Below are 22,060 nucleotides of genomic sequence, written 5' to 3'. Positions count from 1 at the left end.
CGAGGGAGACTGGGACGCCAGGGGCTGCAGGTGGGGACAGTCCCGGCAGGTTTGGGGTGAGAAGCGTGGCTGAGGCTGGAGCCTGGAGTGGGCGTCGGTGGATATGCCTGGTGGGCTGAGAGGGAGGAAAGACAGTGAAGCCCAGCGAGGCTCAGCCAGTGTGCACTGCACGGTGTGTGCAGCCACCAGGTTTGGAAGGACCAGCTGGGCCAGAGCAGCAGAAACCAACTCAGTGCCACGGATGTGTCAGGGTACGGGGAGCCAGGGCTACCTCTAGGCAACAGTCTGCCACAGCCTGGCATCCACAGCCTGGGGGTCAGGGCCTGGGTAGTACTTGCCCACCTGACTTGTGCGGGCTCCATGCTCCTTCCTGCACCTGGCACTGCTGAGCTCCGTGCTCCTGCTGAGGCAGTGCTAGGCGTCAGCACTGATCACAGCCAAGGTTGGAGGAGGTGTCCCATGGGAGGCCTGTAGGTCCCAGGAGGGTGGAATTGAAGCAGCCTCCCTGCGCCCGGGGTGGAGGCTCTGCTTTCCCAACAGGGGCAGGCCCCACAGGAAGAGCAAGGCCATGCGGCAGGTCCCCGGAAGGCAGTGATGTGCTAAGAGCCTTCCTTGAGAAAGAGTGGAGGCCCCGGTGACCACAGCGTCATGACTGCTGAGGGACAGGGCCAGAGAGTCTGCTTCTTAACTGCTCCCTGACCCCTTTCTCCATTTCCCCATAAACCCTTGAAACAGAGGAGCCTGTGTGTGTGCTTGTCTTTGGGGCCACTGAGAAGTGGCAGCAGAGGGGCCTGCCTTCCACAAGGCATGGGGCAGGGACCACGAGTGACCTGGGAGCACTGGCCCAGGTTCTAGGCCTCCCTCCGTCTGGTCCGGCCTCCACTTTAGGTCACACCTAACAGTTGTGAGATGTCGGCGTTTCTGCTGCTAGACATTCGTGTTGCTGTGCAGCAGCTGGGGGTGGGACAAAGGACTCGGGCTTCTAATTTTTCAAAGGCAAAGCAAACCACGCGCGGGCCAGGCAGCCGGGCCTTCGGAAGGAGCTGCCTTTCCTCCAGCTCCACAGCTCTTCCCATCCGACAGCTCCCCACTCCTGCTGGGCACTGAGCCTTCTCCTGCGGGGGCTGCCAGTGGCACTTCCCATCTCAACAGCTGTGCAGTGCCCCGCTTAGGTCACGCTCAGCCCTTTCAGCCGGTGTAGCCATGGATGGCAGCCTGGCCACTGGGATATGCAGCTGGCTGCTCCCCTCCAGCCATCCTGCAAGTCACTGTGGGCGCTCTCACGCTCCAACAGCAAAGTCGCTGGTCGGAAAGAGGCTGGGCTCCTAAACACCCCCCAGACCTGGCCACCCATGTCCACCCTACTCCCTAAAGCGGGGTGGCTCCTGGAGGGTGAAGCCACTGTGGTTGGAGGGTGAAGCCGCTGTGGTGTGAGCCCTCAGCCCATGTCTCAGCCGATTCACCAGCCACACAAGCCCAGCGAGTCAGGAGTGGGAAGGACAGAAATGGTTCCTGGCCTCGGGAGCTCCAGGTTGGCTGGGATGCTCTAAAAATCAACTGAATAGTAAACGGGTGAATTGGCATAATGAGGAATGCGAATCGATCAATTTTTCTGAAAAAAATATTTTTCATCATCGGTTTTGATTGATGAGGAGGTTACATAAGCAATTATTGAGAATGATCACAAATCGTAATTACACGAGGAAGCAGAGCGTGAAGGGTGCTGTGCTTGAGATCCGATGGGAGGCAGCCAGGGGAGAGGAGGCTCTGGGGACTTTGAGGAGCGACCGCGCCCTGGGGCGCGTGGTCCTGGGCTCCACGGGAGCAGCAGGGGCCTCGGGAGCTGAGCAGGGATGGAGCCCTGCAGGGAGGAGGAGGAGAGAGGCCTTGCAGCCTTGCCATGGCCTCAGACCAGGAGAACGGCGGGCTGGGTCAGAGCCGAGGAGAGGCGGGCACGGGGCGCCGTTCTCAGAGAGGCGGAGCTGCAGGAGGGCCATTTCTGGGTCTGGATTCTCACGGAAAAACAAGCAGTAGGACAGAATCCTCAGTGCTGGCCTGCAGCTCAGGTGATGCGATTCAGACCGCGGCTGCGAAGTTCACCCACCAGCCTGAACCGCAGGTGGGAGGCCCGTGCTGCGCCCACCACCCCCGCCTGCTGGTGAGTGGGAGGCATGACGTCTTCGGGCCAAACGCGAAGAACACGTTCAGGATACTGAGTTAGAGAAACGGTAAACTTTTAAATTCCATTATAGCTACCAAAACCAAATAAGTTTTCAGTACATTGTATACTATTTAAATTGCACACACACAATAAATGCTTGCTAGAAAGCTGAAATGCATTTTTATTTTCAAACACAATGCATGTCATATGGTGAATGAAATCGTGACGAGATACGTGTTTGTGTTAATCATAGACACACTGCAAGCCCTCCTTAAAGTGAGCTACTGTGGCACCACATGTACATTCAAGTTTGGTGAGTTAATGGTCACTATAGGCCAGGTGTGGTGGCTCACACCTGTAATCCCAGCACTTTGGGAGGCTGGGGCAGGTGGATTCCTTGAGTCCAGGGGTTCAAGACCAGCCTGGCCAACATGGCAAAACCCAGTGTCTACTAAAAATAGAAAAAATTAGCTGCGCACGGTGGGGCATGCCTGTAATACCAGCTACTTGGGAGGCAGAGGCAGGAGAATTGCTTGAAGCTGGGAGATGGAGGTTGCAGTGGGCTGTGATTGCACCACTGCACTCCAGCCTTGGTGATAGAGTGAAACTGTAAAAAAAAAAAAAAAAAAAAAAAAAAAAAAAAGTCACTGTAATGAGTCAGCCTTGTAGATTCCACTGACCAATAGGAGTTTTAAGCCTTTTGGAATTTATACATATTAGCATAGTTAAAACGGCATTCATTCCTTCCTACAAAAGTTTTGGAAGGGCCTGTCTCTAAAAATTTTTATTTATACTTTCCAATGTAAGTTCATCTATGCCATTATGACTTCATTGGTTTAAACCCCTGTTTTGTGAAGGACCTTGCCTTTGTTAGGTGGATGGGGAGGTTCCTGTGGCTTTCTGTCGTGCGCTCTGTGAGGGTGAAGGTGTGACACTGATCCTGAGTTAACAGACTCGTTGTGTGATTGGAAGCTTACTTCATTGCACAGTAAACTTTCCATGTCAAGCTGCAGGGTTCCTGCAGGATTTTAGAGCCATGTTTGAAATCTGCCCACACCTCTCAAAGCAGACTGGCAGTAGGAAAGCTGTTTTTCAGAGGGGGCCAGAGGTGTCCCAGAACAGAGTCACTCTGTAGCCAGTTTAGGAACAACGCTTTCCAAGTGTCAAGTCAGCAGCCTGGGGGGCTCGGCATGGATTGTAACTTGCAAGTGTACGCCTACCACGCGTGGTTCCCATTCCTCATTACGTGTCTGCTTTGCCTGAGGCACTCAAGCTGCTCTTTCTTTTTTAAGATGGGGTTTCAATCTTGTTGCCCAGGCTGGAGTGCAGTGGTGCGATTTCAGCGTGTTCTGCTTCCCAGGTTCAGGTGATTCTCCTGCCTCAGCTTCCTGAGTAGCTGGGATTACAGGTGCCCGCCACCATGCCCACCTATTTTTTGTATTTTTAGTAGAGATGGGATTTTGTCATGTGCCTGTCTGGTCTCAAACTCCTGACCTCAGGTCATCCACCAGCCTCGGCCTCTCAAAGTGCTGGGATTACAAGTATGAGTCGCTGTGCCTGGCCCAAGCTGCTATTTTAATTAAACGTTTTTTTTTGTTTGTTTTGCACATAAAACAAAAAGAAAAATATCACCCTAATCACCCTGTAACTTGGGTGATCTAGACCAGCGGTTCACAAACTGTTTTTGAAAAGGGCCACATGGTAAATATTGGGCCAATCAGTCTTTGTCACATATTCTTTGTTTTTATATGGTTTTGTTTTTACAACCCTTTAAAAAAACATCAAAGCCATTCCGGCACAAAGGCTGCCTGCAGCCGGGCAGCTTCTACGGGCGGCTGTGGCTTCCTGGCTCCTTCCCTAGAGCTGCGCCTCACTTTGCCTGCACTCCCAGAAACATTTTCTTGTTTCCAACATAATATGTCCTCCCAGTGAGGTAAATTGCCACGGATGCTGGCCATTATGAATGTCTTATTAGGGTGTCACGAACGTCTTAAAAGTTTGCCCAAATTTCTTCTGAACTTCCCTTGAATGTTGTGAATGTACCTTTATGTAGACTTGGGATCATAGATGGCCAACAGCCCTCTTCAGCATTTGCTCTTCTCACATTTCACAGGGACGCACCATATGCTCTATGGTATATGTTAGGATTTATCTATGGCAGATAAACATTTGGGACTGAGAAGCAAGACTTCTAACAATGGCCTATGGGATAAACTAAAAGCAAGCAAAAAGCCTTCTGCATGCACCCAGCCACAGCGGAACCTTCTTAGGAGCATAGTCAGAGCTGGGCATGGTGGAGGTATGGAGAGGAAGCAGGTGGTACCAAATACTCTTCACTCAGTGGGAACACAAGGGACTTGAAGTGTGTGCTCAACACTCAGCATTGTACATGCAAATTTGTGTGTGTGTTGTGTGTGTGCATGCACGCAAGTTTGTGTGTGTTGTGTGTGCATGCATGGAAGTTTGTGTGTGTTATGTATTCATGTATCCATGCATGCATGTTTGTGTGTGTGTTGTGTATATGTGTGTGCGTGCATGCATGTTTGTGTGTGTGCTGTGTATTTCTGTGTGCATGCATGCATGTTTGTGTTATGTATGTGTGTGCATGCATGTTTGTGTGTTGTGTATTTGTTTGTGCCTGCCTGCATGTTTGTGTGTGTTGTATGTTCATGTGTGCATGAATGCATGTTTGTGTGTGTGTTGTGTATTTGTGTGTATGTGCATGTATGTTTTTGTGCATGTCAGAATTCTCCAGGGAAACAGGACCAACAGGATGTAAAACACAAAACCCAGCATAAAAACCTGGCCTAATGAGAGATTTATCTTAAGGAATGGCTCATGTAATTATGGCGGTGCAGGGTAGGCTGGAGATCCAGGGAAGAGTTGCAGTTGAGTCCTCAGGCCCCCTGGCAAAATCCTAGGAAGTCAGGCTTTTCATCTGAAGGCCTTCAGCTGGGTGGGCGAGGCCACCCACACTGTGGAGGGCAATTTGCTGGACCCAAAGCCCATGGATGGAAATGCTAATCACACCTAAAAATGCCCTCATGGCGATGTCAGGAAAAATGATGATCAAACATTTGAGCACAGTGGCCCAGCCAAGCTGACGCATAAAAATTAACCATCACGACGTGCGGATAGATATATAATATATTAATGTGAAGTAGACAGAGATCTCTATAGACAGATATCTCTGTCTCTATCTGTATCTTTTAATTTTTTTATTGAGATAAAATACACATATATAATTTATCAGCTTTACCATTTTAAGTGTATAGTTCAGTGGCAATAAATACATTTGCAGTCTTCTCTCTTTTCATCCCCCCTTCCAGGTTTTCAAAACTTACTTTCAATATAAGCATTGCTATAAATAACTGACTTATTGTTACCTACGCATATGTTGTTGGTTGGATACCATTACTGTGGCTAGCTAGAGCCACATTAGGATTAATATAACTTTTTGTTCAACATTGCAAAAGATTATGAGTGTAATGTTATTTACATTTTTAATGGTCTTCTCTCTTCCGTAAAATGCCTCTGAATTTCTTCTTAAAGGAACAGCTGTTGCGAGGTTTTTCCCACAGAAAGATGAAGACCGTTCGGACGGTGTGGCGCTCCCTCTAGTGGCGGAGAGTCCCTACCTCGCCGGCCAGGCTTCCCAAAGCCGAGGGCAGCTTCACAAAGTTTGCTCTAGAGATGCCTGGACACCTCTAACACCCTCCTGTGGAATCCAGGACGTGAAAACTGTTTTGACAATACGGATGAGATCAGGGCTGTGTTAGCGATGTGTATGTATCCTACAGCGGTATAATGAAATTTGGAATATCTGCATGACTCTGAACTATTGTTTTCCAAATGACCAATGTGTGATGTTACAAAATCGTAACTGGTAAAAGATCCCTTCAAAGTGCAAGAGGGATGAAAGTATTTTAATATAACACTGTGAAAAATTCGTTAGTGCAATCTCAGATTTCACAATGCAACTAATCTCTAAGACGTTAGATTTTTAGAGTCGTAAAAAAGGCTATTTACAATTATCTAAAAAGACTACTAAAATTATCCTCTCTTCTTCAACTACACAGCTACTCGATACAGATTTTCTTCATATATTTCAATCGAAAATGGAATCGCAACAGATTAAATGCAAAAGTGCCTATCCAGCTATCTTTTCTTGAACCAAACATTAAAGAGATTTGCAAAGAATGTAAAATACTTTCACTCTGCTTATTTTTTGTTTCAAAAAATAGTTTCTTAAGAAATTTCTTTGTGTTAACCTATAATGCAATCATTACTATTTTAAAATGAATTAATAACTAAATATTATAAAAATATAAAATATTGAATGTGGTCAATATAAGCAGATACAACCTATCTAAATATAGTTTTTAAAAAAAATCTGTAATTTTTAAGGGTACGTAGAGATTCTGAGACCAAAAGTTTAAGCTTTAATTTAAAGGAATAGTATTTGATCATGTGCAAATGATGATAATGTGTAACAGTGAATTTAAAAAACAGAATGATTTGAGTCATATGATTACACATGCTTATATATTGTTTATTTTCAATAAATTAACATCACTTCATCTGTACATCCAAAAAGGTAATAGTTGATGCTTACCTCTACTTTTTACAGAATTAGCACAAGTTTCATTCCTGACTTGATCTCCATCTCTTAACTGAGTTTTTTATTTTCTTTGCAAGATCCACATCAAGAAATATTGTCTGGGCATATCTGTAATCCCAGCACTTTGGAAGGCCGAGGCAGGTGGACCACTTGAGGTCAGGAGTTCCAGACCAGACTGGCCAACATGGCAAAACCCCGTCTCTACGAAAAATAGAAAAATTGGACAGGTGCGGTGACTTATGCTGAGATGGGTGGATCACGAGGTCAGGAGTTCGAGACCAACCTGACCAACATGGTGAAACCCTGTCTCTATTAAAAATACAAAAATTAGCCGGGTGCTGTGGCGTGTGCCTGTAATCCCAACTACTCAAGAGGCTGAGGCGGGAGAATCACTTGCATCTGGCAGATGGGGGTTGCAGTGAGCCGAGATTTGTGCCATTGCAGTCCTGCCTGAGCAATACAGAAAGACTCTATCTTAAAAAAAAAAAAAAAAAAAAAAATTAGCTGGAGGTAGGCTGGGCCGTGGTGGTGCGTGCTTGTAATCCCAGTTACTTGGGAGGCTGAGGTGGGAGAATTGCTTGAACTCAGCAGGCGGATGTGCAGTGAGCTGAGGTGGTACCACTGAACTTAAGCCTGGGTGACAGCGCAAGACCCTGTCTCAAAAAAAAAAAAAAAAAAAAAAAAGGAATATTTATAGAATGTATATTATCTGTCAGTTCCCAGGGACAGTTTTTAACAATAAAAAAGAATGAGACAGTTTCTGCCTCTCCAGGGGTAGAAATCAATTCTCGTTTATGTATGCTTTTGAAAATGATTTGTTCAATTTTCTGAAATCATCCCTTAATTTAACTCAAGAAGGTCATCTTTTAGTTTATGAGTAATTGAGTACTTTTAGGCCATAAGCACAAGTATGTGCAGTTTTATATATAATTGAGCAAAATTAAAATTTTATGTAAAAAACTTCTCCATTAATTTAGGATATTTTAACCACTGATGTATTATCTGTGCATTTTTTCTTGGGGTCCTTTGCAAGTGGGGAAGTCTCTGTTAAGAAATGTTTAAAGGAGAATGGCAATGAGAAGCCCACGCTGAGTGAGATGATTCTGTCAAAACACCACCTGCCTGCAGAAGAAAATAATCAAGTACAGAGCTGTTGGGGAAAATGCACAAAACCTGAATATTACTCAGCTGTTAATCAATCTAGAAGGAAACATAATGGTCTTTTGGAGAAAAAAATATTATCAGAGGGAGCAACTGTCTTCAATATTTCATTTTCTATGGAATAGCTCCTAAATGTACAGAGTTTACTGAAAAATGTAAAATATCAACTACTTCTGCACCTGGGTGTTAGTTGTATTGATTGTGCTGATTATATTAATAATTAAGGCAGGCTGGGCATGGTGGCTCACACCTGTAATCCCAGCACTGTGGGAGACCAGGGCAGGAGGATCACCTGAGGTCAGGAGTTTAAGACCAGCCTGGCCAATATGGTGAAACCTGGTCTCTACTAAAAATACAAAAAATTAGCTAGGCATGGTGGTGCGCGCCTGTAACCTCAGCTACTTGGGAGGCTGAGGCAGGAGAATTGCCTGAACTCAGGAGGCGGAGGTTGCAGTGAGCCGAGATTGTACCACTACACTCCAGCCTGGGCCACAGGGCAAAACTCCGTCTCAAAAGATAAAACGGTAATAATAATTAGGGCGTCCATAGGTGCGTGGCTGTGGTCCCACAGTGCTGATTGATTGTTTCGCTCTTACATGGTCTCAGTTTGGGTGACAAGTTGTGTGATTCCTAACTGTAGCAGGATCGTGGGATTTGGGGAAGAGACGGATCTCAGAGATGCCTTTGTCACTCCTTCATTTTCACCCTTTTCATTTACCTGGTGCCTTGTCCAGTGTCACAGAGCTAGTGAGGGCAGCTGGCGAGGACGCAGCCCCCACCAGAGCTGAAGGGGCTGGAGACTGAGTGAGGACCCTGAAGAAGGACCGGCTGGTCGGTGCTGACGCCATTCCAAAGCAGAGGGGAGTCCAAAAGCTGAGCTGCCAGAGGAAGGCGGTGAGTGCTCGTCCCGGACCTGTGCTGAACCCTGAGAAGAAGGCCTCCTTCAGCTGCAGCCCCGCGGTGCCAGGTCAGTCTGGGCGGGTGCGGTTGCCAACACAGCTGGGTCTGAAGGCGCACTGGCACCAGGACCAGCCGTAGGTGAACTCTAGGCACGCTCCTGACTTCAGGTAGCACAGAATCCGGCCTCCTGGGAAAACTTGCTGGTGCTGGTGCCGGTGGTGTTTGCAGCCTGGTCCCAGCCAAAGGCCCAGCTATGGGCAGACACCCTCCCCCTCCAGTCCCGGGTCCTCCCGTTTCAGTCCATGTTTACCCAGGAATGAAGCCTCCTTGACGCAATGGTGAAGCGAAATATTAAAGACCGGACACTGGATTCACGTGGCCATTTCTGACTTTCATGAGTTTAAAACGCTTCTGGCCTTCTCAAGAAACCGATTTTGAGTGTGTCCCCACCAGTCCCGCACAGAGCCTGACCGGCAGTGCGCAAGTCGGGACTGTCAGCTACCTGAGGAGGGGTCTGGCTTGCGTCATCTGCAGAAACGGACTCTGGCCTCACCGGGCCCTCACCTGGGCCTCCACCTGGACTCTGGCCTCATCCCTCCTGAGCCTCCACCTGGGCTCTGGCCCCACCTGGGCCTCCACCTGGACTCTGGCCTCATCCCTCCTGAGCCTCCACCTGGGCTCTGGCCCCACCTGGGCCTCCACCTGGCTTTCTGCATCCCCTTCCTCTCCTGGAGGTAACATCACAAAGCCTAGACAGACATCAAGATATTTACATTTTAGACCAAACCCTTTCAATGCACAGCAATGTGACCCCTGCCTTTTGTTTCTCATTTTTAAACCTGTCTGGGCCTCCATTTCCTCATTCGCAGGGTGGAGTTAAGGGTTGGGTGGGGGGATGATTTCCAGTGCTCTGCCCAGGTCTGGGATGTGTCTAGGGCTGGCATCCGCCCTGTCCTGGTGTCTGCCCTCCTGGCCCCCTCTGGAGCCCTCGGGCATGTGACTCACCTCCTGCTCCTCACAGGACTGGGTGGCCCTGACAGCCAGCGAATGGTTGTCACGCCTCACATCTTTCTTTGTTTTATTACAACCACTCTTATGAACACACGGCTTGATTACATCGTTTGTGATTGCTAAGCCTTCAAGCACTTTCAGAACAGAATCCTCCCCGGGCACGGCTCACTGCGCTCCGGGTCTGGTTTCCTGGATCCTGCTCTGAGCTGGGCAGCTGGTCGTCCTGTTCGTGCGTGTTAAGGCTCCCTTCCCCAGCACAATCATTCCGGATCGAAACGATAGCACATTGGGGCTTAGAGAGGATCATTTAATCCCATGCTTGCCTTATGGATGAGGAAGCCAGGGCCTCAGATGGGTGAAGAGATTTTCCACAGAGCACGAACCTTCAGCAACAGATTAGCAAACAGAAAACCAGGCCCAGCGCCAGTGCCCTTGACAACGGGCTCAGGGCAATTTGGCCAGATGGGGCCTGGCCCAGCCTTGGTGTGATTACGGAATGCCATTTGGAGATAAACTCCCCAATAGCTGTGGGCCACATGTCACCGCCTCTGAAGATAGAAACCCATCAGTAATCGCCACAGGATGGAAGCTATGCTTTTCCACTGAATGAAAATGTATTTATTGAGCTTCCACAATGTGCAAGGCACTGTTTTAGTCAGGGCGAAGGTACAAATCTAGGCCAGCCATCATCGCTGCATGAACTTTGGTCATCTGGCACAGATCACGCAAGAGAAAGACCTCCTGTCTGCGGCACTGAGTCAGCAGACCGGCAGTTTGCACAGCTTTAAAACACAGCCAGGGTCAACATGGTGAAACCCTGTCTCTACTAAAAATACAAAAAATTAGCTGGGCATGGTGGTGCGTGCCTGTAATCCCAGCTACCCAGGAGGCTGAGGCAGGAGAATTGGCTGAACCCAGGAGGCAGAGGTTGCGGTGAGCCGAGATCGCGCCATTGCACTCCAGCCTGGGTAACAAGAGCGAAACTCTGTCTCAAGAAAAACAAAACAAAACAAACAAACAAACAAACAAACAAACAAAAACAGCAAGGAGTATTGCATTAGGAATCACATTTAACCCTGAATTTCATCAACATGTAGGAAACTGTGGTTACCTAGACAAATGATAAATGACCGAAGTCTGACTTTCCTCTCCTTGCGTGCATTAGGTGTCCGTGGACTCGCTGGGTCTCCTGTCCACTGAGAACATTTCCGTCCCTACCACGTCCTGACGAGCCTTGCTGGTTGGAGAGGAAACTTCTGACCGCCCTGAGCTGGGCTTTGCGTTCCTCATGACACGGGTGTAGCCACGGCAGCCCCCACCGCGTGGACGGATGGTACGAGGAGGGTTATGCGAGCAGCTGCACATATGGTATCTGCCTGGCACATAGCAATGGCCTGCTGCCAGGTCTCCTAGGATATGTTTTGATTAACAAAATATGGAAAGTCTTTGCACCATATTACAGAGACGCTGAGTAATAATCTAATCGCCTTGGTTTGGGAAGAGTATCAGCTTTATCACTACTTAATGTCTTGCTGCTACTACAGGAGCCAGGTTAGCTAGTTTATTTCGTTAGTTTGTCTAGTAAGCAAATATTTGTTGAGTGTATTTTGTGTGCCGGGCTTTGAGTGAGGGCCTCGGACCTCCCTGGTCAGAGGAAACCCCGGTGCTCATGGTCCAGTGGGTGACACAGGTTGGCCAGTCAGCCCTGCCGTGAACCACGCTGCAGACATAATGGAGGGAAACACAGCTCTTAGCAAATATGCCACAAGGGAGAGTTAACTCAACTGGGGTCAGAACAGGCATCTGAAGTCTCAGTGCTTCTGCTGAAGTTTGAGACAGGGAGCAGGACTGCGTGTGCAGAATTTGAAGACTGGGAAAGAGCCTGGTGGGGTGAGGGCTGGGGGAGCAAGGAGCTCAGCTCCACTGACGTGCAGAACATTGCGGAGAGTGGGGTGGCAGCCAGGCCACGCAGGGCTTCACGCGATACATCTGCTGCTTGTTAAAACACGAGTGGTTGCCGGGCACAGTGGCTCACGCCTGTAATCCCAACACTTTGGGAGGCCAAGTCAGGTGGATCACCTGAGGTCAGGAGTTCAAGACCAGTCTGGCCAACATGGTGAAACTCTGCCTCTACTAAAAATGCAAAAATTAGCTGGGCGTCATGGTGGGTGCCTGTAATCCCAACTACTCAGGAGGCTGGGGCAAGAGAATTGCTTGAACCTGGGAGGTGGAGGTTGCAGTGAGCTGAGATCATGCCACTGCACTCCAGCCTGGGCTACAGAGTGAGACTCCATCTCGACAACAACACCACACCACGAGTGGCTCTCGGGGGTGTGTGGGTGACGAGCTCTGATCTGCACTCTGAGACATGCATTTGGGCCTTGGCCTGGGGGATAAACGTGGGTGTAGGGGGTTCAGGACCTCAGCCTGAGTCTAGGGATGAGTGTGGGTGTGGGGGGTTCTGGGGATGAGTGTGGGTGTGTGGGTGCAGGACCTCAGCCTGAGTCTGGGGATGAGTGTGGGTGTGGGGGGTTCTGGGGATGAGTGTGGGTGTGTGGGTGCAGGACCTCAGCCTGAGTCTGAGGATGAGTGTGGGTGTGGGGGGTTCTGGGGATGAGTGTGGGTGTGTGGGTGCAGGACCTCAGCCTGAGTCTGAGGATGAGTGTGGGTGTGGGGGGTTCTGGGGATGAGTGTGGGTGTGTGGGTGCAGGACCTCAGCCTGAGTCTGGGGATGAGTGTGGGTGTGGGGGGTTCTGGGGATGAGTGTGGGTGTGTGGGTGCAGGACCTCAGCCTGAGTCTGGGGATGAGTGTGGGTGTGGGGGATGGAGGGCCTCTGCCTTAGCCTGGGGATGAGTGGGAGGGGGGGGGCATAGACTGTTGCAGGCCCTGGGTGAGACACCCTCAAGCTTGGACGAGTTGGATGGCAATGGAGTAGAGTGAAGTGTGTAGAGGTGAGGGGGTATTTACAAGGGAAAATTTTAAAGCTGTGTGGGCCCAAGGGAGGTATTAGAGTTTTCTAGTATGAGCCATTCATGGGTAGAAAACACTGGGCAAAGAGATCAGGTGGGGAGCAGTGGCCTCCTCAGTTTAGTGTTCGACCTGTTGAGTTTAAGTTTCCATTTTATCATTCAAAAAGAGGTGTGAGGGGAAGCTCAGCGTGAACCCAGACTCCCTCTGGAATCCATCCGGTAGGTGAGGGTGATTAAAGCCATTCCTACATAGCATGTGTTTGGGGTTGCCTAGGAAGGAGCAGGGGATGAGACAGGAAGAGTGATTTGAGAAGTGCGTTGGAGAAACTTCCATACTTAATGGTGGGCTGCAGGAGACCGAGCCAGCTGAGGGTAGAAGAAGAGAACACACAGAAAGAAAATGGGAAGAGCGTTGCAGGAAGGGGTGGGGGGCGAGTGGACCAGCTAACGGGGAGAGGTCATGTAACTTGAGAGCTGACAATGTCCTGTGGATTCGGTGACACAGAGGTCATTGGTGGCTTAGAGCTATTTTGGTTAGTGATGTGATATGAGCAGAAGGGAGGTTGGAATAGGGTTAGTGGAAAGTGAAGAAATGGAAAAAATGTGACTACACACAACTCTTTCAAGAACACTGTCTGTGAAGAGAGAGCAGCAGTTGGAGGAGAAAGTGGGTCTGAGAAAGGATTTTTATTGTTTGCTGTTTTTCAGTTTAGGAGAGACCTGAAAAATGTTCAAATAATGACGGGAAGGGACCCAGTTGAGCAACAGAGATGCAGTCATGGAGGACACAGGTGTTAGGGATGGGCCACATCCCCATCCAAAGCACCATGAAGGAATGGGGTCCTCAGCTCCAGGATGTCAGCCTCGGTGGGGAGAAGGTAGTTGGGATAATGGGAAGTTGATGGAGATCCTATGCTTGGCTTTAGTTGACTTTGTGGATTAGGAGAGGAGGTTACTTGCATAAAGTAAGAGGGAGTGATTTTTGATTAAAACTTAGACATTTTGGGTATTATGTTAAGAGACTCTGGATATTATTTATATTGCTGTATTTTAGCAGGCACCATACTGGCAGAGGAAAGAGGTGCTGTCTCATTACTACAGGCACATGATCAGATGGGCTGGAAATCCAGGTTCCCTTATTAGAGGTGTGTGTGGCAGGGACACCTCCTTCCTGCTGGAATCCCCACCAAGTCTCCACCGACACTACCCAGGCTGTGTCACTCTCATTTTTGAAAGACCTTTTTTTTTTTTTTTTTTTTTTTGCTGGGTATAGGATTCTAGGTTGACGGTCTTTTCTTTGAGTACTTTAATGATACTGTGTCACTGTCTTCCTGTTTGCATCATTTCTGATGAGAAGTCTGCTGTCATTCTTATCTTTGCTTCTCTGTACATACACTGTTTCTTTTTCTCTTCCTGTTTTAAGGTTTCCTTTTAATCACTGGCTTTAGGCAATTTGATTATGATGTGACTTGGTGTAGTTTTGTTTCTTCAGCTTGATGTCTGTTGAGCCCCTTGTACCTCACAGTATTGCAGGAAGTTCTGCTGTTTCCTTTGCTTCTCAACAGCAGCCCTCTTTCCTCTTCCTTACCTTCAACCCAGCCACGAATCGTCAAGTGCCCAGAGATAGAAAGTGATGTGCAGAGAGAGTGCCCACTTCAGGAAGCACAATTCTCATTAGGACTGGCCCCTGAAACACTGGCTGCTCTCACAGCTGTCTTGTGTATCATCTGTCTATGTATCATCTATCTGTTTCTGTCTGTCTGTCTGTCTGTCTATCTATCTATCTATCTATCTGTTTATCTATCTATCCATTATCTACTTCCATCATTGATCTGTCATCTTCATCATCACTCTATCATCTATCACATATTATCTATTTATCTATCATCTATCACTCTATCATCTATCATCTAATTTATATATTATCAATCTTTTTATCAGTCAATCTATCTAACTTATCATCATCATCTGTCTGTCTGTTCACCTGCTTATCAGCTAATATGTCCATTCACTTATCTGTTTTTATCTCTTTCTTTCATTACTCTTTGTCCATCTCTGACTCTGTATTTTATCTGGATTGTTCATTGTTCTGGATAAGAATGTTGTCTTACTAAAGCAACTTTATCACAGACACAAGTGCAAGTCTACTTCAGACATCTCACATCTTCATATTACCCACCAGATAGAGTATTAAGACATGCAGGTACTCTGAGACATACTAAACACTCAATAAATATTAACTTAAATATACTTAAAAGTATATATATTTTAAAATGTCTATATCTGTATCAATCTATATCAATATCTCTATCTATCTGTCTTATATAGTTTTAAGCTGAGGTAAAGAATTACTAAATATAGGCTTGCTTTGTCAATTCGGTATATTTTTGTTTAGTTCTGAGCTACTATTAAGTGTTATACTTAACAATAGTAAGTTCTTCATGTCTCTTGAATCCATTCATTGGGTAGTTAATTCAAAACTTTATTAAGTACAGAGAATGTGCTACATTTGGGGAGAAGCAGCCCACACTTTGGAGGTTGCTGTGAGAATGTCTAGGGAAGAGTAAGATGGTGCAGTTGGGGAGCTCTTCCCTCAGAAATTGATGTGTAGTTACAATGACATTGGCCTCAAAAGAGGTAGCAGGTAAACGTACTAGGGAGTATAAAATGAAGTCGAAATTATGCAGAAAAGGAAAAAGAGGCTAAGGAAACGTAAGCATTGATTTTCCTACTTTCCTAGAAAATGGCTCAGAAATGGTGGAAACATTGTGAGTTTGTGCTCATTCACGTCGACAAAGGATTCCTCACCACTGAGCTGCTGCCTTGTGTGGACACGGGTTTAACTGACTTAGAGTGAAATACTAGAAGGAAGTCACTTCCTCGAAGGTCAGCGACCCATTGCATCAATTAACGGAATCAGCACGGCCTCCAAGAGACACCTATTGAACTTCTTGGAAATTAAAAAGGTGACGATTTTATTTCTCTAAACAACGTTACCCTCACAATCCACAGTTTCATAAGGTTCACATTTAAACATTGCAGTTGGAAGAAGGACATTCTAATGGCAGAGAACAGGAACAGGGCTGGTATGGTGGCTCACGCTTGTAATCCCAGCACTTTGGGAGGCTGAGATGGCCGGGTCAGTTGAGGTCAGGAGTTTGAGACCAGTCTGCTCATCAGTATGGTGAAACCCTGTCTCTAGTGAAAAAAAAAAAAGTTAGCTGGGTACGTGGGACACCCTTGTAATCCCAGCTACTTGGGAGGCTGAGGTGGGAGGATTGCCTGAACCCAGGAGGTGGAGGTTGCCACTGCACTCCAGCCTTGGCAACACAGCGAGACTCCGTTAAAAAAAAAAAAAAAAAAAAAAGGAAAAAAGGAACAAAATGCTCTTCTTTCAAGTGGGCCTGTTTCTTGATACCAGGTTTTCAGGGTTTGGGAATGAGAGGCAGTGCTGATTCTTCCTTCTGCAGCCCGTGACACGTGCTCTGTGAGGAATTGCCTGCCTCATTGCCCCCTGGTTTGGGAGAGCATGGAGGGCCAGCATCTGTCCCTGCCCCTCTGTGCTGTGGGAGAGCGTGGCCAGCACCTGCCCTGCCCCTCTGTGCTGTGGGAGAGCGTGGAGGGCGACCACCTGCCCCTGCCCCTCTGTGCTGTGGGAGAGCGTGGCCAGCATCTGCCCCTGCCCCTCTGTGCTGTGGGAGAGCGTGGCCAGCACCTGCCCTGCCCCTCTGTGCTGTGGGAGAGCGTGGCCAGCATCTGCCCTGCCCCTCTGTGCTGTGGGAGAGCGTGGAGGGCGACCACCTGCCCCTGCCCCTCTGTGCTGTGGGAGGGCGTGGCCAGCACCTGCCCTGCCCCTCTGTGCTGTGGGAGAGCGTGGCCAGCACCTGCCCTGCCCCTCTGTGCTGTGGGAGAGCGTGGAGGGCGACCACCTGCCCTGCCCCTCTGTGCTGTGGGAGGGCGTGGAGGGCGACCACCTGCCCTGCCACTCTGTGCTGCGGCTGCCACTGCAGAGCTTCTTCGAGGTGAGCCATGCTCCTTTGAGCCTTTCCGTCTCTCAGAGAGGCCCCTCCCTGGGTGAGACTGTCCCCTCCTGAGATGCCAGAACTGGTACCCAGAGGACTGAGATGCCACCTGAGGGGGTGAGGCCCCATCCCTGCCCTCCCGTGTCAGCCACACTCAGAGGCAGGAGGGCAGAGGGGCTCAAACGGAGGGCCCTCAGGTCCCTGAGGACTGGATTCCCTAGGGAAGGAGATGCTGAAAAATGGGAAGGAAACACCGCTTGCTCCGGTTTCGATGTTTGCATCCCCCAAAATACATGGGTTAAAACCCTAACCCCCAAAATGGTGGTGTGAGGAGGTGGGCCTTTGGGAGGTGACAAGGTCATGGAAGGAGTGGCATCAGTGTCCTCACACAGAGGCCCCAAGAGCGGCCTCGCCCCTCGACCCAGCGAGGACACAGGGACCGCGCCATTCCAGAATGAGGAAGGCTCTGGCCAGACCGCGCCTGCTGGTACCTGGGCCTTGGACTCCAGCCCCCAGAACCGTGAGAAAGAAACTCCTGTGTTTTATAAGCCACATAGACTACGGTATTTTGTTAAAGCAGCCTGAATAGACTAAGAAATCACTCAACAAACACTGATTAAATGTTAGGCCACTGGAACACGAAGGGGAAGAAGACACAGAAACACGTGCCTCCCGATCCGGCATCCAGGGCCCTCTGAGGCCCGGCTGGAGGCTGTGCCCACATCTTTCTAATATGTGATCTTCGCCTCCACCCACCTGCTCGCTGGGTCTCGGCTGTGCCCCGGATGCTGAGGAGTTTCTTAAGGCTCCTGGGCAGTTCTCATATAATAGTTTCTCTAATTTCCACAACAAACTTGCAAGAAAGTTGCTATGCCACGTGCTTTCGAGCTGGGGAGCAGGGCACCGTGGGTGGGGCGGCGGGCTGAGGTCCTCAGCCCCAGCGGTGAGGCGCAGCCGGAGTGTGGCTCTCCCGGTCCTCAGATGGGGATGTCCCCTCGAGGCCCCGCCTCCTGGCCAGGCTGCAGTCCAGGACCGTGCCAGGTGTGTGTTATTTATATTTGGACACACGCTGTGCAGAACGACAGATACCCTGCAGTTATCCCGGTGGTGTAGACGGGCGTACATCTGCGGTAATGGCTATAAATAAGCCCCGACCTGCCGACTAGGCACTGCTCCTCTTTTGGGTAGGCGGTTCTTACTAACACAGCCCTAAGATACAATCAAGTGAAGACCCGACACACACACACACACTCACACCGACCTGTGGGTTTCTGCACTTCCCTCCTCCACAGCTAAGCTGAACTCCAGGTCCAGGCCCGTGAATGACACACATGCTTACTGAAATCCAAGTCATTGTTAAAGACTGCTTTGGGAGTCTCAGTGAATGTGCCAGGGAACCTGTAGGTCAGAAGGATTGAAGACGTGTCTGAGAATTCACACCTTGAGATTAGAACTCGTGGAGCGGAGTTGCAGGGAGCACTGTGGGACGGCAGTGCCCTGCCCTCTCTCTCTGGCTCAGGGGCTCAAGGGTCACGCCGGGTTTCCTGGGGAAGTACACTTTGGGGCTCAGAAGGGACACTTTCTACTTTTGAATTGTGACTTCCCCCGCCCTCCGTTTGAATAAGAAGTTTTTCCTCCTGAGGTCAGGCTGGTGATTTATGATACGGGTATCGATGTGGGAGAGGCAGGCCCCTGCGTCTATATATAGCAGCTCCTCAGGCCCTAAACGGGAGGGAGGCACAGGCGCTCTGCCCTCCTCAGCTGCAGCGTGGGCGGCTTGCTGAGCCAGGGGCCCGGGCTCCTCTCCTCCTCCTGATTTTCCTTCTGTCTGAGTAAGTGTCTTTCTCTTCTTTCCTTGCCTAATTTGTGGCTTTGTGGGGAGCACTGGTAACTTCTGCAGAAGCTGGTTGCACTCAGGTTTTCTAAGTAGCTCTACTTCAGGGTCAAGAAGAGACAGCCAGTGTCCCCCATCAGCCATCGCACGCATCCTTCACCTTGGAAAACACAGCGATTTGTGCTGGGCTCTGTATTTCTTTGACAAGATTTTGTGCTCAACTACTATTTTATTTCCCACAGCTGTGGCCTTTGCTAAGTGCTGTTCGGCACCCTGGAAGCGTGTGCTTCGGGTCTTAACCCTGGTCTCCGCCTGGCAGTTAATGAATTGATGTCTGCAATTGTCATGAGAGTCTCAGAAATGAAAGCCTCCTCCGAGGAGAGCGGTGACTTGTACAGGTGTGACATAATGAAACTGGATATTTTCTTAAGGAAAAAAGAGTTGAGGGTCACTCAGCTTAGACCCAGACTGGATTATCCAGGGTATGGGAAAGAGAACAGTCCTTGTCAGGACTTGGAAGTTTTTCCTGAAAGTAACAGTGTTCTCATCGGTGGCTGTTTTCTTCTTTGTGCTCTTGGGTGTGTGGTGACACTGGAGCCTTTTCAGCTCCCTTCTGCTATAGAGGCTGTGCCTTCTCAGGGCGTGCTCTTGAAACCAAACCCGCCAGAGAAAGACAGTGCGGGGGGCGGGGGCGCGCGGAAGGCACCGGAGGTGACACGGAAGGAAGGGGTTTGCCGCCGCTGGGGACACCTGGCCTTTTCCAGTTCTCCATTTCACAGCCCTTTCTTACCAAGTAGAAGTAAAACAGGACTCAAAGAAAGCGTACAGCAAAGATAATTTAAGGCATCATTTAATAAACCAAGTCCCAAGCTAAAACCTGTCTGGGGACCAAGGGCTTAGCCACTTGGGGCACAGGCTGACAGAGTGTGTCCAAGAGTCCATTTCCCCTCTAGAAATGCTTTAATGTGGTATATTTGTTGACTCTGACATTCTTAACTGTACAAACAACTTCCTTCATTAAGTGGAAGTCAAGGTTTTATACTCCAAACATTTTTGTGAATTAAAACCCATCCTGGTGACATGAAGAATGGGTTCCACAGATTCCTCGCAGGAAGGGATTCAGACGGGGCGCTCGGATGCACAGTCCCCTGCACTTGAGGCCGGGCTCACGTTTCATCCTGGTGTCATGATCCCTAAACGTGTCAGGAGCGTTCCGGGAGTGGCTGGGGGGCTGGGCTGTGGTGGAAAGTGGGCTGGATGCCATCAGGAGACCCAGCTGGCACCTGGGTTCGGCCGTGGCCCTACCACTGACCCGGACGAGTCATATTTCCCTGGGGACGGTCCGTGCTAACAGCACAGCATGGCTCCAGGATTATTTACACACAGGCTGTCTGAGCTGGGGGAGCCTTAGCTGCCACCTTGCTCAGCACCCCGGTTTTACAGCAGAGTGGGCCTCGGCCCCAGAGCTCAAGGTCAGCAGGTCTCTGCTGGAGTCCCAGCCTCCCAGTGCCCCTGGGCCCCAGGGGACTCATATCAGAAACTGCCCTGCGAGGAAAGGCTGTATTTTTTTTTTCTCTCTCTCTCTTTTTTTCCTTTGGTGTGTGTAGGGGGCATTGAACACATGTTTGAGATAGTTCCTTAAAAAGGAAAATAGCTTTCTACCTAGATGGTGGAAGGACACTGAAGTGCCCTTTGGCCCAGGTGCTGCATTTTCTTGATATTGTCATAGATAGTACAGGCTGGTCATTCCAAATCTGATCAGAAATCCAAAATGGTCTAAATTCTGAAACTTGCTGAGCGCTGGTGTGACTCTCAAAGGAAATGCTCATGGGAGCATCTCAGATTTCAGATTTTTAGATTTGAGTTGCTCAAGTCCAAAGTAAGCATAAATGCAAATACTTCACAGTCTAAAAAATAAATCAGAAACTGGAAAGACTTCTGGTCCAAGCATTTTGGATAAGAGATGCCGGACCTCTAGGGTGCATTTGGGTAAGTTCTCCCCAGGGTTCCCTGCCACCAGCGCTGCAGGCACCCAGCACGTGCTGAGCCAGTGGGGATTTGCTTGCAAAGACATCATCACACCCAGCCAGGACAGGAGGTGGTGGCCCAGGCTGGGTCAGGGACGCTGGGGAAGTTCTAAGGTAGGAAGTCCACGGAGGAGTGAAGAGATTGCGGAGGGGCACACATTCAGGGTGTGAGGCTGGGCGTGTCATCCTGCTGGTTTTCTGGGTTGGGCATGAGATTGGTAAAAAGTGGAATTGACGGCACATTGGCACTGGAAGTCACGTGCACAGAAGACTTGAGGTTGCTACTCTCCCAAGCCGGGAGCTCTAAGGCGTTTCCATTGCTGAAATCCAAGGGTTCTGATTCAGGCTTGGCTGGTGCAGGGCAGGTGACCCCATGCTTGTGGAAGGAACTGAGGGTGATGGCTTTTGCAGAGCCTCTGACACCTCCTGATTTTTATGGTCCTGAGTGTGAAGTGAGGAGGGAAAGCACGTCGGGATAAAAGTAGCAAAGTGCCCTATTACCCACATCCACAGTCACCTTGGGGAGCCCTCCACAGTCGGGTACTGTGGGAGTGAGGAGAGCAGGCAGTGTGTGCACTTGATGCAGCTGTGCCTCGCTAAGCACCACAAAGCGTAGCCCTCGCACATGAAGTGTTTGAAGACGTCCAGGCCACAGACCAGGGGTCAAGTCAGTGATACATGCAGTGCTGCTTGTGCATACGTGTTGGATGGGACGTTCCAGACTGGTCGGAGGGTAGCTAGTCTGTGGGCTGTAAAGACTTGAGCCGTTTCACATTGTTCCAGATCTTAGGACCAAGGAGGATGAATTCCAACCAGCTCATTCTCCTCTTCTTACAACGTAGCTCATTCTCTCCTTTGACCTAATAGGTCATATTTGACTCTTCCCTTTGCCAAGAAATATAAACACATCTGAAGTTTAACTCAGCATAAATATGAGTAAATATTTGATGAGACATGGCCTTCTGGTGCCACAGCAGGTTCTGGGGATTGTTCATGGGTCTGCTGGAGTGGAATTGCCCCGTATTTGTCAGGCCAGTCCCAGAAGAACCTCAGAAAGGAAACTGGATTGAAGCTGAAACATGTTCCCCAACCTTGGTCCAGCTTCAGCTAGGTGAGCTCTTCCCAGCATCCTGCTGGTGAACTCCAGAGAGAGTAAATGGGCTTATCAGCAGGAAGCATTTATTGAAGACCCACCTTGATTAACTCATTGGAAAATCCCACTGAGATGCGGCTGGGGAGAATTTCAAATAGTAAAACAGTACATGGATTTTGTCAGATACCGTTTCCTCTCTGCAGAATTCCTGACCCGCAATAACGGCAGCAGTGTGTCAGAGACAGCGACCGGTTTGGTCG

General features: G+C 49.2%; 1 protein-coding gene across 3 annotated transcripts in view; it reads left to right on the top strand.

The window, feature by feature from the left end:
* The first annotated feature begins 6,706 nt into the window (after positions 1 to 6,706).
* Positions 6,707 to 22,060, top strand: part of MYOM2 (myomesin 2) — a 112,486-nt gene continuing 97,132 nt past the window's right edge. The window contains exons 1-4 of one of the 3 annotated variants that reach the window (XM_074384207.1): positions 6,707 to 7,009; positions 8,678 to 8,910; positions 11,020 to 11,187; positions 15,565 to 15,790. The gene's annotated coding sequence lies outside the window, so the exon portion shown is untranslated. Of the gene's footprint in view, positions 7,010 to 8,677; positions 8,911 to 11,019; positions 11,188 to 15,564; positions 15,791 to 18,561; positions 18,679 to 18,736; positions 19,079 to 22,060 lie in introns of those variants that run through there. The other 2 variants (XM_003940707.4, XM_074384208.1) reach the window with 2 other exon arrangements.

Source organism: Saimiri boliviensis, chromosome 13, assembly GCF_048565385.1.
Source record: "Saimiri boliviensis isolate mSaiBol1 chromosome 13, mSaiBol1.pri, whole genome shotgun sequence".
Taxonomy (NCBI): domain Eukaryota; kingdom Metazoa; phylum Chordata; class Mammalia; order Primates; family Cebidae; genus Saimiri; species Saimiri boliviensis.
Note: the sequence above shows the minus strand (reverse complement) of the source record. Positions and strands in the feature narration are given on the sequence as shown.